Source organism: Equus caballus, chromosome 18 (genome assembly GCF_041296265.1).
Source record: "Equus caballus isolate H_3958 breed thoroughbred chromosome 18, TB-T2T, whole genome shotgun sequence".
NCBI classification, from domain to species: Eukaryota; Metazoa; Chordata; class Mammalia; order Perissodactyla; family Equidae; genus Equus; species Equus caballus.
Window position 1 is genome coordinate 31,919,417 of NC_091701.1, and position 16,161 is coordinate 31,935,577.

The 16,161-nt window shown below is 35.9% G+C and overlaps 1 protein-coding gene across 1 annotated transcript in view; it reads left to right on the forward strand.

The window, feature by feature from the left end:
- Positions 1-16,161, forward strand: part of EPC2 (enhancer of polycomb homolog 2) — a 130,058-nt gene that overhangs the window by 17,953 nt on the left and 95,944 nt on the right. The window lies entirely within an intron of this gene.

Here is a 16,161-nt window from a genome sequence, read left to right on the forward strand (position 1 = left end):
TATACACCTGTGAAGCCATTACCACAGTCAAGATAATGAACATATCCATCACCTCTAAAAGTTGTTTCCTCATGTCCCTTTAGAAGCACCCCTCCCTTCTTCAGGCAAATGCTGATCTGCTTTCTATCACTGTAGATTGGTGGTTTGCATTTTCTAGATTTTTTTTTTTTTTTCTTAAAGATAGGCACTTGAGCTAACATCTGTTGCCAGTCTTTTTTTTCTCTCTTCTTTTTCTTCTTCTCCCCAAAGCCCCAAGTACATAGTTGTACATTCTAGTTGATAGGTCCCTCTGGTTGTGCTATGTGGGATGCTGCCTCGGTATGGCTTGATGAGCAGTGCCATGCCTGTGCCCAGGATCTGAACTGGTGAAACCCTGGGCCGCCAAAGCAGAGTGCATGAACTTAACCACTCAGCCACAGGGCCGGCCCTGCATTTTCTAGAATTTTACAGAAATGAAATCATATGGTATATATTGTTTTTTGGTCTGGCCTCTTTCACTCAGCGTAATTGTTTTGAGATTTGTACACGTTATAGCATGTATCAATAGTTCATTCCTTTTTATTGCTGAATAGTATTCCATTTTATGGGTATACCACAGTTTATCTGTTCACCTGTTGATTGATTTTTGGTTGTTACAAATAAAGCTGCTATGAACATTTTTGTATGTACATCTGCTTTCATTTGTTTTGGGTAAGTACTTGGGGGTGAAATGGCTTGATTGTATGGCAGGTGTGTTAAAAAGATTTAACTTTAAAAAAAGCTGTCTAACTTTCCCATGGTGATTATACCATAAAGATAACTTTTTATGAGATGTTTACATAGCTTAGAACCTAGCTGTTCAAAGTTTAGTCTGTAGATTCGGCATTACTGGGAGCTTGTTAAACTTGGTGAATTTCAGGTCCCATCCTAGACCTGTTGAATCAAAACGTGCATTTTTAAAAGATCCCTAGGTCGTTCAAACACGCACTAGAATTTGAGAAGCTCTGGTTTAGAGAGCAGTTCTTCTTCTGTTTTTCTCTAACACACCTGAGGGCTTTGACATGGTTCTCAAAAGGGATTGGAAGATACAGAATGGTTTTTAAAAGTCTGACAGGTAATATTGATAAATGCAAGTGTTCTGCTCCCCTTCAGACGACTGCTTTATTCTGCTTTACTTATGGCAATAAAGTTTTGGGCTGTTGACCGTTTCAGACTTGGAAGTTTCAGGAGGAATTGTTTCCCAAGCATTTTTCGAATGGAGAGCTCTCCAGCATTGCAAAATTTCTTGTGGGTGAGAAATACTCATATTCTTTTTCTTTTTGTGTAATTTCTCTGGTGAATGAGTTAGTTTGCTAGCCTTTTTTTTGATCTTATTTCTCTGTTTCATAACCAGTGAAACCAATTTCTTGGTTATTTTCTTATATGGGTACCTTGAAATTTTCCATATGGGCTATCTATCTGCTCTTAGTATTAAAGGGATGCAAAATAATTTCAGGAGTGACTTTTTTAATCAGATAAATTAACTGAATATCAGATTTTGCTTTTTAAAGGTAAAGATCAATAATTTGTTTTGCCTACTGTTTTGAATTTTCTCTACTAGTCATTTCCATTGTTGTGTGAATATTTAAGGGCAAGCTACATTGATGTTAGTGTCACCTTCCTACGTTAGTGTTGACGTTGAAAATCAAGGTCTTAAACAACATTAGGAAATTCTCAATTTAAAACATGGTTTCAAAAACCCAACAATTAGATAACAAAAGAGTAGACATTGGTTACTTTATGAAGTGGAACAAGTTAGTGTTATATAATTTATAATTGAGTTGTTTCCCAAAAGTTGATTTGTAAGTCAGATATTCTGGAATTCTAATGCTCACAATAAAATATTTCTACACAATAAAATTGCTTTCACTTTTACATTTCTGTTTAAGATCTCAGTTACCTAGGCCATTAAAGCCCCTTCACTCCCATCTCTTCTTCACATCCCCACAGGAGTTAAGATAGAAAGAGAAGCTATGGATGATTCAATTCTTATTCATTTAAAATTTGACACAGCTGTTTTTCAGGAGAGAAAAATCTTTACCCTGTTATTAAATTCTAAAAGGAATTTATTGCAAGTGGGTGGCTTATCTGTTATTTAGTTGATGAATGTCCTTGAATACAGTTTAACAGAGAAAACCAGAAACCTTAAAAATGTGACTGTTTTATTAATTTTTAGCTGAGGTCACTTTATTTCTTTGGGAGGCCAAGTTAATGAAATAGATATAACTTTACTTACAAAGGCGGTATTTAGAATACTAGGACGGGTGGATAGTATGTTCTTTAGACCAGTGTTTCTCAAGTTTTCTGTGGTGAAAGACCTGTTTGGTTTTTTAAAATTTTAATTCATTGCTTGCTAATACTTTTGTCAAATACAATAAAATGAATTATTAGAAAAATTAAGTAAAAGACAGAAAATACAAGCCACAATTTTTTATCGTTAGTGTCAACAGGCATAAAATTAGTCTGTTAGATTGCTTTAAAACTTTATAAATGCTTAACTCTAAATTTCTGTACTTCTAGAGGACCATGGTCTGAGTAGCGCTGCCTTAGACTGGTGGTTCTCAAAGTGTAGTCCCCAAATCCACGGCATTATTATCACATGGCAACTTTAGTTACAGGAATTGTCTGGTTCCATCCCAGACCTACTGAATCAGAAATTCTAGTGGTTTAGCTCAGCATCTGTGTTGAAACAAGACCTACAGGTGATTCTGAAGCACACTAAACTGTAAGAGCCACTGTGATTATCTGGGCTTTTTAGTAGAAATCAGATAGAGTCTAAACACTCTGAGTGCCAACTATGTAAGTGAAAGAAATGTTTGGTTAAAAAGTTAAATCTATCGTGTATTCTTAGGTAGGAAATAACATGGGTAATGAAAGATTGAGATGTTCAAAAATATATGGGCTAAAAGAAAAAAGAAGATTCTGTGTTTTAGATACCACAAGTAAAGATCACAAAATTAAAGTTCTTTTGGTAGAGTTGAGAAGATTGACTTTGGTCTCCCCTAGATAAAGACTTTGCTGGTCAAAACTCTTCATGGTGGTAAGACTTCAGGTTGGATGACAGCAGGTCTGAGTTGCACGTGTGGCAGATTGTTTCAGTACACATTCAAAGGAACTAGCACACTGTTATATTTCCAATAACTTGAGATTGAAATGGGATCTTTGTCTTAATTAATCGGTATTTGAACTTCAGTGTCCTGTTGTGTGTAACTAGTACATAGAAATACAATTGACTTTGTATATTGATCTTGTATCCTGCAATATTGCTAAACTCACTTATTAGTTCTAGGAGTTTTTTTGTAGGTTCTATCAGATTTCCTACAGAGGATCAGGTGGTCTGTGAATAAAGGCAGTTAATTCTTCCTTTCCCAGTCTGGATGCTCACTCTTTCTGCCTGCCTGCCTCCCTTTCTCCTTCCCTCCCTCCTGTCTGGTGATTACACTGACTAGAGCCTCCAGTACAGTATTGAATAGAAATGTTGAGAGCAGACATCCCTGTCCTGTTCCTAATTTTAGGGGAGAAGTATTTATCATTTCACTTAAGTATGGTGTTATTTGTGTGTGTGTGTGTGTGTGTGTGTGTGTGTGTGTGTCTGTGTCTGTGTCGTAGATGCCCTTATCAGGTAGAAGAAATTTCCTTCTATTTTTAATTTTCTGAGGATTTTTGGAATGGATGTTACTGTAAATGCCTTTTCTGTCTGTAGAGATGATCATACAGTTTTTAGTTTTTTGATTTATTAATATGGTGAGTTACTTTGATTTTGAGTATAAACCAATGCTGTATTCCTGGGGTAAGCCTCATTTGGTCATGTATTATCCTTTTAATATATTGTTGGATTCTGCTTGCTGAATTTTTGTTTGGAATGATTACCTCTGTTCACGAGGGATATTTGTGGTTTTCTCTTCTTGTAATGTCTCTTTCTGGTTTTCATATAAGTAATACTGGCCTCATAGAATGAATTGAGAAGTATTTCTTCCACTTCAGTATTTTGGAAAAATTTGTTTGGAGTTGGTATTATTTCCTCCTGCAATATTTGGTAGAATTCACCAGTGAAGCCGTCTGTCCCTGGAGTTTTCTTTTTATGAAGGTTTTTAACTACAGTTCAACTAATTTAATAGAGAAAAGATTATTTAGGTTATCTATTTCTTCCTGAGTGAGCTTTGGTAGTTTGTTTCTTTCAAGGATTTGTCCTCTTCATCTAATTGATGAGTTTATTTGCGTGAAGTCTTTTATAATATTTTCTAGGGTGATGTCTCCTCTCTTGTTCTTGACATTGGTAATTTGTGTCTTCTCACTTTTTTCCTCATTGATCTGGCTAGAAGTTTGTCAGCTTCATTGATTTTGTTGAAGAATTAGCTTTAGTTTTATTTGGTTGATTTTTCTCTATTGATTTTCTGTTTTCTGTTTCATTGATTTCTACTTTGACCTTGATTATTTCCTTTCTTCTGCTTACTTTGGGTTTAATTTGCTCTTTATCTAGTTTCTTAAGGTGGAAGCTAAGGTCATTGATTTGAGAGCTTTCTTCTATTTTAATATAGGTGTTCATGGTGGGATTGCAAACTGGTGCAGTAACTATTGAAAACAGTATGGAGAATCCTCAAAAAATTAAGAATGGAACTACCCTATAATCCAGCTATTCACTGCTGCGTTATTTATCTAAAGAACATGAAAACACAAATGCATAAAGATATATGCACCCCTCTGTTCATTGCAGCATTATTCACAATAGCCAAGACTTGGAAGCAACCTAGGGTGCCCATCAAGGGACTAATGGATAAGGAAGATGTGGTATATATACACAATGGAATACTACTCAGCCACAAAAAAGATAGAATCTTGCCATTTGCAACAACGTGGATGGACCTTGAGGGTATTATGCTAAGCAAAATAAGTTAGGGAGAAAGTAAAATACAGTATGATCTCACTCTTAAATAGAATATAAAAATAACAACAAACAAACATGTAGAGACAGAGATTGGATTGGTGGTTACCAGAGGGGAAGGGAGGAGGGAGGAAGCCGAAAGGGGTGATTAGGCACATGTAGTATAATTATGGATAGTAATTAGTCTTTGGTTGGTAAACATGGTGTAATCTACACAGAAATCGAAATATGATGATGTACACCTGAAATTTATATAATGTTATAAACCAGTGTTACCACAATTAAAAATATATATATATATATATCTCAACGTGTTTAGTGCTATAAATTTCTTCCTCAGTGCTGCTTTAGAAGCATCTCACAACCTGTTTTTGTTTTTAGTTTTCATTCTGTTTAAAATACTTTCTAATTTCCCTTTTGGTTTCTTCTTTGTTACTTGTGCTTGTGAAAAGAAGGCATATACTGCCTTTGATAGGTGAAGCATTCTGTAAAAGTCAGGTTAAGTAACTTGTAATGTTGTTAAAGTCTACTATATTTTTGCTGATTTTTTTGGTCTATTTGTTTTATCTACTACTGAGAGTGTGGTATTAAAATCTCTGTAATTGTGGATTTTTCCTTGAAGTTATATTAGTTTTCTAATGTATTTTGAAGCTCTGTTATTAGGTGCATAAATAGGTAGGGTTGTTGTCTCCTCTTGACTAATTGACCCCTTTAAGCATCATGAAATAAATTTCTTAATCCCTGGTGATATTCTTTGGTCTGAAATATATGTTGGATGTTAATCTGGTCACAGTAAGTCTCTTAGATTAGTGTTAGCATGTTATGTCTTTTTCTGTTTTTTTCGCTTTAACCTATATGTGTCTTTATATTTAAAGTGCATTTCTTACAGGCAATTTGTAATTGTCTTTCGTTTTTTTATCCAGTCTGGCAATCTCTGTCTCTTAATTGTGGTGTTGAGACTATTTATGTTTAATACAATTTTTTCTTATTAAGACTTTAGTTTTTAGAGGTTTCAGGTTCACAGCAAAATTGAGAGGAAGGTACAGAGATTTCCCATATACACCCTGCCCCCACACATGCATAGCCTCCTCCATTATCAACATCCCCCTTTAGAGTGGTACATTTGTTATGATTAATGAACTTACATTGAAAAATCATAATCACCCAAAGTCCATAGTTTACATTTATGGTTCACTTTTGGTGTTACACATTCTGTGGGTTTGAATAAATGTGTAATGACATGTAACCAACATTTTGGTGTCAAACAGAGTATTTTTACTGCCCTAAAAATCCTCTGTGCTCCACTTATTTATTGCCCCCCCAATGGCTGATTCTTTTACTGTCTCCATTGTTGTGCATTTTCCAGAATGTCGTATAGTTGGAATCATACAGTATGTAGCCTTTTCAGATTGGCTTCTTTTACTTAGTAGTATGCATTTAAGATTCCTCCATTTCTTTTCATGACTTGATAGCTCATTTCTTTTTATCATTGAATAATATTCCATTGTCTGGATGTACCAGTTTATTTATCCATTCACGTACTGAAGGACCTACTTGGTTGCTTCCAAGTTTTGACGATTATGAATAAAGCTGCTGTAAACATCCATGTGAAGGTTTTTGTGTGGACATAAGTTTTACACCCCTTTGGGTAAATACCAAGGGGCACAGTTGTTGGATCATATGGTAAGAGCATGTTTAGTTTGGTAAGAAACTGCCAAACTGTCTTCTAAGTGGCTGTGCCATTTGCATTACCACCAGTAATCAGTGAGAGTTCTTGTTGCTCCACATTCTCGACAGCATTTGATGTTGTCCATGTTCTGGATTTTGGCTATTATAATAGATGTGTAGTGTATCTCCTCATGGTTTTAATTTGCTTTTCTGTGATGCTGTACGATGTGGAGCATGTTTTCATATGCTTATTTGCGTTTTGTATATCTTCTTTGGTGAAATGTCTGTTAAAATCTTTAGCCCATTTTTCAATTGGGTTGCTTGTTTTCTTGTTGAGTTTTAAGAGTCCTTTGTATATTTTAAGTAATAGCCCTTTATTAGAAATTCTCTCTCAGTCTGTTACTTGTCTTCTCAATTTCTTGATGTTGTCTTTTCACAAAGAAGTTGTTTTTAATTTTGATGAAGTCCAGTTTATCAATTACTTCTTTCCTGTATGGCCTTGATGTTATATCTAAAAAGTCATCTAGGTTTTCTTCTGTATTATCTTACAGGAGTTTTGTAGTTTTGCATTTTACATTTAGGTCTGTGATCCATTTGGCATTAATTTTTGTGAAAGGTGTAAGGTCTGTGTCTAAATTCCATTTTTTTTTTTTTGCATGTGGATGTCCAGTTTTTCAAGCACCATTTGTTGAAAAGACTGTCTTTCTCCATTATATTGCCTTTGCTCCTTTGTCAAAGAACAGTAGACTGTATTTATATGGATGTATTTCTGGGCCCTTTATTCTGTTCCCTTGATCTATTGTTTATTCTTTCTTTAATACCGCACTGTATTGATTACTGTAGCTTTATAGTAAGTCTTGAAGTTAGATAGTGTCAGTCCTCCAAATTTGTTTCTCTCCTTCAATATTGTGTTGACTAATCTAGGCCTTTTACCTCTCCATGTAAACTTTATTAGAATCAGTTTGTCAGTTTTTTTTTTTTTTTTTTTTGTGGAAGATTAGCCCTGAGCTAACTGCTGCCAATCTTCCTCCTTTTGCTGAGGAAGGCTGGCCCTGAGCAAACATCTGTGCCCATCTTCCTCTACTTTGTATGTGGGACGCCTACCACAGCATGGCTTTTGCCAAGCAGTGCCATGTCTGCACCCGGGATCTGAACCGGCAAACCCTGGGCCGTGGAGAAGTGGAATGTGTGAACTTAACCACTGCGCCACTGGGCCAGCCCCCAGTTTGTCAGTATTGACAAAATAACTTGCTAGGATTTTGATTGAGATTGCAATGAATCTATAGATCAAGTTGGGAAGAACTGACATCTTGACAGTTTTGAGTCTTCCTGTCCATTAACATGGAATATCTAGTTCTTTGATTTCGTTGATCAGAAGTTTGTGGGTTTTCCTCATAGATATTGTACATAGTTTGTTAGATTTACACCTAAGTATTTCATCTTTTTGGATGCTAGTATAAATGGTGTTGTGTTTTAAATTTTAAATTCCACTTGTTCATTGCTGGTATATAAGAAAGTGATTTACTTTTGTATGTTAACCTTGAATCTTGCACCCTTGTTATAATACTGCTTATTAGATCCAGGAGTGTTTTGTCACTTCTTTCAGATTTTCTACGTAGACGATCATGTCATCTGTGAACATGGTGTCTTCTTTCCCAATGTGTATACCTTTCGTTTATTTTCTTGTCTTTTTGCATTAGCTAAAACTTCCAGTACGATATTGAAACAAAGTGGTGAGAGGCCACATCCTTGTCTTGCAACTGATCTTAGTTGGAATGCTTCAAATTTGTCACCATTAAGTAGGATGTTGGCTCTAGATTTTTTGTAGATATTCTTTATCAAGTTAAGGAATTTCCCTTCTATTCCTTGTTTACTGAGATTGAATATGATTTTTGATATGGATAGGTTTCATACTGTCATCTTACTGTTTTCACTTTGTGTTTTTTGTTCTTTGTTGCCTTTCCCTCTTATCCTGACTTCTTTTGGATTATTTTTTATGATTCCATTTTATCTCTGTTGTTGGCTTCTTAGCTGTAATTCTTTATTTTGTTACTTTAGCGGTTTAAACCTTTAGTGATGTGGTTCTGATTGGGATCTCATGTATTTCCCAGAGGACACTTGGTAATGTCTGGAAAAGTTTTGATTTTCACAACTAGGGGGATGCTGCCGACATCTAGTGGGTAGAGGTGGGAGATGCTGCTCAACTTTCTACAATGCACAAGGCAGCCTTCCACAGCAAAGAATATCTTAACCAGAATGTCAGTAGTGCCAAAGTTGAGAAACTCTAATTTAGGGTTTATAATATACTTCTTTAATTTCTCACAGTCTACCTTCAAGTGATATACCACTTATGTATGGTGTAAGAACTTTACAATAGTGTACTTCCATTTCTCCCTGCCCAGCCCTTATGCTGTTGTTTTCATACATTTTACACATGTAATAAACCCTGGAATACATTGTTATTATTTTTATTTAAACAGCCAGTTATTTTCCAAACACTTTTAGATAATAAGAAAAAGGTGTGTATATTTACCTTTGTAGTTATCATTACTCATGCTTTTCATCAATTTGTCTTAGATCCAGACTTCATCTGGTATTGTTTCCCTTCTTACCAAAGGATTTCTGTTAACATTTCTTGTAGTGCAAGTCTGCTGGTGATGAATACATTCAGCTTTTGTAGGTCTAAAAATGTCTTTCTTTTGCCTTTCTGTGTGGTAAAGCATGTAACATAAATTTACGCTCTTAATTTATAAACATACATTACAATATGTGCACATTTTTGTACAACGGATCTCTAATTTCACCTTTGTTTTTGATAAATATTTTTGCTGGATATAGAATTCTAGGTTGACATTTTTTTCTTCTAGTACTTTAAAAGTGGGGCTCCTGTCTTCTCACTTGTGTTGTTGTTTCTGATGAGAAATCCGATGTCATCCTTACCTTTGTTCCTCTGTATGTAGCATGTCATTTTTTCCAGTCTGGTTGGTGAGAACAAGTGCTCTTCCTGGCCCAAGTGGCAGGCACTGTTCCCTCTAATCCTTTGGGGCATTCTTCTTGAGTGTTAGTTACTTTCTTCACAGACATGTACTGATCAAGTACTCTGCTGAATACTTCAGGGAACTCTGCAGATCTCCTGGATTCTATCTCTGTGCAGTTCTTTCCTCTCTGATACTTTGTTCTATGAACTCTAGGTGCCTTAGTCTTCCTGGACTCTTATTTCTCTTTCCTCAACTTTTGCAGTCGTCTGGACTCTACCTCAGTTCACTCTCCTGCTGCACCATGTGAAAACTTTTTAAAGGCAGTAAACTGAGGCAGTCATAGGGCTCACCTTGATTTGTTTGCCTTCTCTCAAGGATTATTGTCTTTCATTGCCTAATGTCCAATGTCTGGAAAACCATTGTTTAAACTCTTGTCAGATTTTGTTTGTTTGTTTTGGCGTCTGTTAGAAAGGTGATTTCAGTCCCTGACACTTCATCTTTTTGTTGTTGTTGTTGTCATTTTTTATTGTGGTAAAATTTATATAACTATATTCACCATATTAAAGTATACAGTTTAGTGAGTTTTAGTGTATTCACAATGTTGTGCAGTTGTCATAACTTTCTTGTTATAGAACGCTTCCGTTACCCTAAAAAGAAACCCCATACCCATTAGTCACTCTCCATGCTACTCCTCAGCTCCATCACCCCAGTCCTCAGCAACCACTAATATACTTTTTTTCTCTATGGATTTGCCTATTTCTGGGTGTTTACTATAAATGGAATCATACGATATGTGGCCTCCTCTGTATTTCATGTAGTATAATGTTTGAAAGATTCATCCGTGTTGTAGCATACATCAGTACTTCACTTCTTTATATGGCTGAACAATATTCCATTGTATGAATTCGTCTTTGTTGGAGTGGGAGTCAACTACTAAAGCCTTTTTTTTTCTTTTTGGGGAAGATTATCCCTGAACTAACATCTGCTGCCAACCCTCCTCTTTTTGCTGAGGAAGACTGGCTCTGAGCTAACATCCATGCCCATCTTCCTCTACTTTATATGCGGGACACCTGCCACAGCATGGCTTGACAAGCAGTGCATAGTTCCGCACCCAGGATCCAAACCATTGAACCCTGGGCTGCTGAAGCGGAACCTGTGAACTTAACCACTGCGCCACCGGGCTGGCCCTTACTAAAGCCTTTTAACTAGTTTCTGCTGCCGCTTTTGTCTCCCACATAGTCCATATTTGACCTCTCCAAGTGATTTTAATAGGCTGCCAGGGCTGAGAATCAGATTTAGAAAGTTAGTACTAGTCGAGAAGCAAGTTTGCTTAGAATAGGATAAGGACTTATTTAGAGTCTTTTTTGGTCTTCCTTCATCTGTTTCTTTGATTCTGAAAGAGATACCAGATCAATTTAAGTGGTTTTAAAGATTGGCACTGGTTGCTTTTTATAATACATGTTCTTTGAGTAAATTATAGAAAATATACAGAATAAAATAGAGATCATCTATAATTTCACCACATAATACTTTGGCAGAATGTTTCCAGTTTTTTTCTTTTTATTTGTAAAATTTCACTTGTACATTGTTATTTATCAGTCACCATATATATGTGCCCTTTTAGTCCTTATACCTACCCCACCCTCCACTTTCCACTCTTGTAACCACTAATCTGTTCTCTTTGTCTGTGTGTTTGTTTAGATATCACGTATGAGTGAAATCATATGGTGTTTGCTTTTTTCTGTCTGGCTTATTTTGCTTAATGTAATACCCTTAACGTCCGTCCATGTGATGCAAATGGGATGATTTTGTCTTTTTATGGCTGAGTAGTATTCTGTTGTATATATATATATACCACATCTTTATCCATTCATCAGGTGATGGGCACTTGGGCTGCTTCCACGTCTTGGCTATTGTGGATAATGCTGCAGTGAACATAGGGGTGCATAAGGCTCTTTGAATTGTTGATTTCCAGTTTTTTGGATAAATACCCAGTAGTGGGATAGCTGGGTCATATGGTATTTCTATTTTTAATTTTTTGAGAAATTTCCATGCTGTTTTCTCTAGTGGCTGCACCAGTTTGCATTCCCACCAGCAGTGTAGGAGAGTTCCCTTTTCTCCACATCCCCAACATTTGTTGATTTTGTCTTGGTGATTATAGCCATTCTAACAGTTATAAGGTGATATCTCAGTGTAGTTTTGATTTACATTTCCCTGGCGATTAATGATGTTGAACATCTTTTCATGTGCCTGTTGGCCATCAGTATATTTTCTTTGGAAAAATGTCTGTTCATATCCTCTGCCCATTTTTTGATCAGGTTGTTTGTGTTTTTTTCGTTGAGTTGTATGAGTTCTTTATACATTTTGGAGATTAATGCCTTGTCAGCTATATGATTTGCAAATATTTTCTCTCAGCTGGTGGGTTGTCTTTTTGTTTTGTTCAGTTTCCTTTGCCTCGAAGAAGCTCTTTAGTTTGATGGCGTCCCATTTGTTTACTTTTTCTTTTGTTTCCCTTGGCCGAACACATGGTATTTAAAAACATCCTTTTAAGACTGATGTCAAAGGGTGTACTGCCTGTATTTTCTTCTAGGAGTTTTATGGTTTCACGTCTTACCTTCAAGTCGTTAATCCATTTTGAGTTAATTTTTGTGTATGGTGAAGGATAATGGTCTACTTTCTTTCTTTTGCATGTGGCTGTCCAGTTTTCCCAACATTGTTAAAGAGACATTCGTTCTCCGTTGTTCTTAACTCCTTTGTCAAAGATTAGCTGTCCTTAGATGTGTGGTTTTGTTTCAGGGCCTTCAGTTCTGTTCCATTGATCTGTGCCTCTGTTTTTGTACCGGTACCATGCTGTTTTGATCGCTCTAGCTTTGTAGTATATTTTGAAGTCAGGGGTTGTGATGCCTCTAGCTTTGTTCTTTTTTCTCAGGATTGCTTTAGCTGTTCAGGGTCTTTTGTTACCCCATATGAGTTTTAGGATTCTTTGTTCTATTGCCGTGAAGAATGTCATTGAGATTCTGATTGGGATTGCATTGAATCTGAAGATTGCATTAGTACTATGGACATTTTAACTATATTTATTATTTCAATCTGTGTACATGGAATATGGTTCCATTTCTTTATGTAAATATCGATTTCTTTCAATCTGTCTTATAATTTTCATTGTATAGGTCTTTTACCTCCTTGGTTGAATTTATTCCTAGATATTTTATTCTTTTTGTTGCTATTGTAAATGAGATTGTATTCTTGACTTCTCTTTCCGTTAGTAGTTCATTATTAGACTATAGAAATGTACTGATTTTTGTAAATTGGTTTTGTACCCTGCCACTTTGCTATAGTTGTTGATTATTTCTAATAGTTTTCCAGTGGATTCTTTAGGGTTTTCTCTATGTGTGATCATGTCATCTGCAATAGTGAGTTTCACTTCTTCCTTGCCAATTTGGATACCTTTTATTTCTTTTTCTTGCCTAATTGCTCTGACAAAAACCTTCACTACTATGTTGAATAGGAGTGGTGAGAGTAGGCACCCTTGTCTTGTTCCTGTTGTCAGAGGGTTGGGCTTTCAGTTTTTCCCGAATCAGAATGACGTTGGCTGTGGGTCTGTCATATATGGCCTTTATTACATTGAGGTACTTTGCTTCTATACCCATTTTGTTGAGAGGTTGTATCATAAATGAGTGTTGGATCTTGTCACATTCTTTCTCTGCATTTATTGAGGTGATCATGTGGTTTTTAATCCTCATTTTGTTAATGTGGTGTATCACATTGATTTTCAGATGTTGAACCATCCCTGTGTTGCTGGTATAAATCCCAGTTGATCATGGTGTATGATCTTTTTAATCTATTGCTTTATTTGCTTTGCCAATATTTTGTTGAGAATTATTGCGTCTACGTTCATCAGTGATATTGGCCTGTGATTTTCCTTCTTTTTGTTGTTCTTGTCTGGCTTTGGGATCAGGATGATGTTGGCCTCACAGAATTTGTTTAGGAAGTATTCTGTCATCTTTAATTTTTTGGACTAGTTTGATAAGGATAGGTATTAAATCTTCCTTGAATGTTTGGTGGAATTCTCCAAAGAAGCCATCTGGTCCTGGACTGTAATTTTTTGGAAGGTGTTTGATTACTTTTTCAATCTCTTTACTTGTGATTGGTCTATTCAGATTCTCTATTTCATCTTGATTCAATTTTGGTGGGGTGTATGAGTCTAAGAGCTTATCCATTCCATCTAGATTGTCTAATTTGTTGGCATACAGCTTTTCATAGTATTCTCTTAAAATTCTTTTTATTTCTCTGGTGTCTGTCGTAATTTTTCCTCTTTCATTTCTGATTTTCTTTATTTGAGCCTTCTCTTTTTTTTTTTTCTTAGTCTGGCTAAGGGTTTATCAATTTTGTTTATCTTCTCAAAGAACCAGCTCTTGGTTTCATTTGTTTATCCTCTAATTTTTATTGTTTCCCTCCTTCTGCTGACTTTGGGCTTCGTTTTTTGTTCTTTTTCTAGGTCTGTTAGGCGTAATTTAAGATTGCTTATTTGATGTTTTTGTTTATTAAGGTGAGCCTGTATTGCTATGAATTTCTGTCTTAGGGCCACTTTTGCTGCATCCCATGTGAATTGGTATGGTGTATTTCCCTTTTCATTTGTCTCCAGATATTTTTTTAATTCTCCTTTAATTTCTTCAATGATCCGTTGGTTTTTCAGTAACACGTTGGTTAGTCTCCACATATTATTCATTTTCCCAGCTTCTTTCTTGTAGTTGTTTTCTAGTTTAAAGCATTATGGTCAGAAAAGATGCTTGATCGGATTTCAGTCTTCTTAAATTTATTAAGGCTTGCCTTGTTTCCCAACATTTCATCTGTCTTTAGCAATGTTCCATGTGCACTTGAGAAGAATGTATATTCTGCTGTTTTTGGATGGAGTGTTCCATATATATCTGTTAAGTCCATCTGGTCTCGTTTTTCATTTAATTTCACAATTTCCTTATTGACCGTCTGTCTGGATGATCTATCCATTGATGTAAGTGGGTGTTAACGTTCCCTACTATTATTGTGTTGCTGTTAAAATCTCCTTTTAGGTCTGTTAATAGTTGCCTTATGTACTTTGGTGCTGCTGTGTTAGGTTCATATATATTTAAAAGTGTTATGTCCTCTTGGTGGAGTGTCCCTTTCATCGTTATATAGTACCCTCCTTTGTCTCTAATTGGCTTTTTTATCTTGAAGTCTACTTTGTCTAATGTAAGTATTGCAACACCTGTTTTCTTTTGTTTGCCATTAGCTTGGAGTATCGTTTTCTGTCCCTTCACTCTGAGCCTGTGTTTGTCCTTACAGCTGAGATGTGTTTCCTGGAGGCAGCATATTGTTAGGTCTTGTTTTTCAAACCATCCTTCCACTCTGTGTCTTTGGATTGGAGAATTCAATCTATTTACATTTAGAGTGGTTATTGATAGATGAGGGCTTAATGCTGCCATTTTATCACTTGTTTTCCAGTTTTGAATTTCTCTTCTTTCTTATCCTTTGTAGTTTGGACTCCCAGTTGAGTTTGATGGTTTTCTGTGATGTTTTTCTCAATTTTCTCTTTATTTATCATTTGTGTCTTTGTTAAGATTTTTTGTTTAGTGGTTACTCTGAGGTTTGTATAAAAAATCTCATAGGTGGGATAGTCTATTTTCTGATAGCCTCTTATTTCCTTAGTCTGAGCAGGTTCTGTCCGTTCTCTCTTCCCCATCTAAGTTATTGTCATCACAGTTTATTCCGTGCTGTGTTGTGAGTTTGTGGTTAAAATGATGAGAGAGTTATTTTCAGTGTTTTCCTTCCCTTTACCTTTAACGTTATATTTAAATGTTTGCTAATGTCTCCTGATAGCTGCAAGTTTTTGATTTTCCCTGCCTACTTATCTCCTTGCTGAAGGCTTTGTAAACCCTTTCTTTCTTTTTTTTTTTTTTCCAAGTGTGAGGGTCTTCTTGATCATTTATTGTGTGTGTGGGGTGGGGGTCTTGTGGTGATGAACTCCCTCAGCTTTTGTTTATCTGTGAACGTTTTTGTTTCCCCATGATATCTGAAGGTTAATTTCTCTGGGTCGAGTATTCTTGGCTGAAAGTTTTTGTTTTTTCCAGAATTTTGAAGCTATCATTCTAATCTCTCTTAGCCTGTAGTATGGTTTCTGCTGAGAAAGGCACTGAAGGCCTGATAGATGTTACTTTGTATGTTATTTTCTTCTGCCTTGCTGCCCTTAATATTTTATCTTTATCATTGACTTTTGCTGGTTTTACTAATATATGCCTTGGAAGAAGTCTTTTTACATGGACATAGTTGGGAGTTCTGTTAGCTTCTTTCACTTGGAATTCAGCTCCTTCCCCAGGTTTGGGAAGTTCTCAGCTATTAGTTCTTTGAACAAGCTCTCTGCTCCTTTTTCCTACCTTTCTACCTCTGGAAGACCTATAATCCTTATGTTGCATTTCCTAGTTGAGTCAGATATTTCTTGGAGAATTTCTTCATTTCTTTTTAGTCTTAGTTTTCTCTCCTCCTCCGTCTAAAGCATTTATGTATTTCTGTCCTCTAAATTGGTAATTCTCTTCTCTGTAGTATCAGCTGTGTTATTTAAGGACTCCAGATTTTTCTTTA